Source organism: Cebus imitator, unplaced genomic scaffold (genome assembly GCF_001604975.1).
Source record: "Cebus imitator isolate Cc_AM_T3 unplaced genomic scaffold, Cebus_imitator-1.0 Scaffold652, whole genome shotgun sequence".
Taxonomy (NCBI): domain Eukaryota; kingdom Metazoa; phylum Chordata; class Mammalia; order Primates; family Cebidae; genus Cebus; species Cebus imitator.
This window is the reverse complement of record NW_016107967.1, coordinates 497,908-501,098: the sequence shown is the minus strand read 5'-3', so window position 1 is coordinate 501,098 and position 3,191 is coordinate 497,908. Positions and strand designations below refer to the sequence as shown.

The following is a 3,191-nucleotide window of genomic DNA, read 5'->3' as shown; positions in this document are numbered from 1 at the left end:
GCTGGAGCAGAGGAAAGGGGATTCTTTTTGCCATGGAATGTATCTTGCTTATGTATTTATTTGGGATGAATCCTCCTTGTAGCCTTAGAGTTTTTCCTCCTCCGAGGTAATAGGGTGGCTCTCCATGGGTCCATTTGTTGCCATAGTGATGTGCCCCATCTTCCTGTTGGTTCTTCTCCACTTCAGTAAGTCCTTTCCTGTTATCACCCTGGTAAACATGCTTGGAGCTTCTTCAGAGCTAGTAACTGGTACCCATCATCCTGTCATCTGATCGTGATTGCGGGGTTTGCGAGTGAGTGTGGAGTCTGAGTTGTGCAGCTGCCCTAAGGGAACTGTGAAGAATAAGCCCTGAGTCAGCAGCAGGAGTGCAGGAGAGACTTCCACCTATCCCTCCTCCCAAACTTGGGGTGCTGGGATGCAGAAGAGACCCCAAGCAGCTGTGCCTTGCTTGGACATTAGTGTAAGGACCCAACAGTCAGCCTTTGTTTCAAAACAGAATTTGGAGTATCCTACTAGCTCAGAATGATATTTTTAAAGATAACCCACTTGACTAAAATTGCCCTGTGTTGGCTTTACTGTGTTTTTCCTCCCCCAGGAGTATGATGGAGAAGTGTTTTTTGGAGCTACTTGAGTTTAATATTCATGTGTCTGCCAGTGTTTATGCGAAATATTACTTTGACCTGCGTGCCTTGGCATACGACCATAATCTGTGTTTTCATTTTAGTTTTCTTCACAAACATAAAGCACAGAGACTGAAGGTAAGGCTGTGAAGTCACTTGGTGGAGTTTCCCATCGGACATAAAAGCCAATATCTGTGATAAAATCATATTAAGTAGTGATTAGGAAAATGAAAGCCTTAAAATTAACAGACCAAAGTTCTTATTTCTTTGGCATCCTATTTCCTGTCCTTTTTGCTTTATACAGGAATTATTATTATTATTATTTTATGAGAAGGAGTTTTGCTCTTGTTGCCCAGGCTGGAGTGCAATGGTGCGATCTCAGCTTATTGCAACCTCCGCATCCTGGGTCCAAGCGATTCCCCTACCTCTGCCTCCCGAGTAGCTGGGATTATGTGCATGCACCACCATGCCCGCATATTTTGTATTCTTACTAGAGACAGGATTTCTCCATGTTGGTCAGGCTGGTCTCGAACTCCTGACCTCAGGTGATCTGCCTGCCTTGGCCTCCCAAAGTGCTGGGATTACAGGGATGAGCCATTGCACCTGGCCAAGGATCTATATATTTTAAAAATTATTGATATTCTCACTGCTTTGACCATAATTCAGAATATTTTTAAATTTAACCTGTTCTTAATGGGTTTTGTTTTTAATTTCTACCTGTTCACATAACATTCGTGAATAAATGCGGATGTATTCCTAATTATATGTAAATAGACAATGCACTGACTGCTCTTGACTGTCTTTTACTTAAGCAGTTTGCAATTTTGTGTCCTTGTCTATTCTATATATCTCGGTGCAGTCCCAGGAGTTTATCAGACAAAGCAGTAGTGGCTGAGAGACCTGAGCTTAGACTGTATAAGGTGCCAGTGTTTCAAGTACTAGGTGTAGGAAGGACATGGGTTTTTAGTGAAAAGGGCTTCATGGGACAATGTAAGATTTATGGCTTATGACTCTTGGTGAGTATACAGGAAAATTCCAACTGAAATAGACACATTTAAAATTGGCACTGTCTCTGGCGTCTTGGTGATACTTTGCAATAATACATTTATCTGCCACAATGTGCAAGTAAAGTAGCACCTTTTGGTGCTTGAATCATTAGGCTTCTTGGATGTTCCAAAACAGCCCAGCACGCACCTGCCTCATTAAAATCTGCTTGGAGTGTGTAGTAACTACTAAGGACTGGGTAGAATTTGAACCGCTGAGTAAGTTGATTGTTTGGCACAAGTGTATGTTGATTACGTTGAAGGAACAAGTGCACAGGTAACAGATAGTATTGTTACAAGCTTGTCACAATACTCTTAAAATCTTTAGGAGCCCTATTTTATTTTGTATGTGACAGGAGGGCCATCATCAAGCAATGAGCCCAATTTTAAAATTATAAAGTAAGTTCCTCTTGGCTGTAGCAGTCTTTTCATAGCTCTTAAAGGAGACTCCCTTAGTGAATGGGCCAGGAGTTGCATCCTCAGAACCTGTCAGTATAAATCTCAGCCAAAGCAGCTGCAAGGGAACCCTCTAAAGGAAGCTGTATGTGTGGCTTCTCATCAATTATGCCTTGTAAAAAATGTTGGAACCTTTTTACAAATTGTACCCGTTTTCTCTTTGATTGACTTTTCTAGGCTATGTCACGGCTGTGTGAATACAAAGACTTGCATCTAGGTGTCGCCGCTATGAGAAGGGCCGTCAGCATGGATTTCATCGGTGCTCGGCATACTAATGCCATGTTATCTTAAAGAGAGAAATCAGCACTATAAGATAGACTACAAAATATCACTTCTGCTGAAAAAGTCCAGCAAAATTAGGATTTTCTTTTTTTATGTTTTTTAAAAAATGTTTATTGTTGTTATTGTTGTTGCTGTTGTTGTTGTTGATTAGGATTTTCATAGAGCAGAGGCTTCTTCAAATAACCACACTGTGAAGCTGGGTGACGGCGGCATGAACGGTGGTGCCAGGTGCTACCTGCCCTTCTTGTTCCACTGAGTCCAGATGGCATTCCTAGGGCACCACCTTCTTGAACAACTCTTGGGGAGGAAGACTGTCACATGGACACAGCACATCCCAGTTCAGAGTCCTCAGTCACCCACAGTCCCAAGCAGGTGACAGTCTGAGCTGAGCCGGAATTCAAAAAACTTTAGAATTGGCTCCAGATTTGTGAGAGTACCTGGGTTTGGATCTCTGTCCACGGAGGCACTGAATGCACAGTGGCCCGAAACAAGAGTGGGAAGAGAGAATGGCATGGGGACAAGGCTGCCATCACTCCAAGTACCACTGGGGCTCAGTCCTGTTCATCTAGTCTTTGGAGGGAATCTGTGCACGTGAAATGAGGCTCCCACATCATGGTTATAAACAGAGAGATGAAATCAGCTCATCTTCCCCCAGGCTCATAATGGTCTTGCCAAAACACAGAGTCTTGCTGTGTTACCAGGCTGGAGCACAGTGGCAGGGTCTCCAGCTCTCTGCAACCTCTGCCTCCTGGGTTCAAGTGACTCTCCTGCCTCAGCTTCCCAAGTAGCT

At 43.4% G+C, this 3,191-nt stretch overlaps 1 long non-coding RNA gene across 1 annotated transcript in view; it reads left to right on the top strand.

Annotated features, from left to right (window-relative positions):
• LOC119469422 overlaps positions 1-2,330 on the top strand; it is a 6,097-nt gene extending 3,767 nt beyond the window's left edge. Inside the window, exon 3 of the long non-coding RNA XR_005198220.1 lies at positions 2,297-2,330. This is a non-coding gene — a long non-coding RNA (uncharacterized LOC119469422). The remainder of the gene's footprint in view (positions 1-2,296) is intronic.
• Positions 2,331-3,191: the final 861 nt, after the last annotated feature.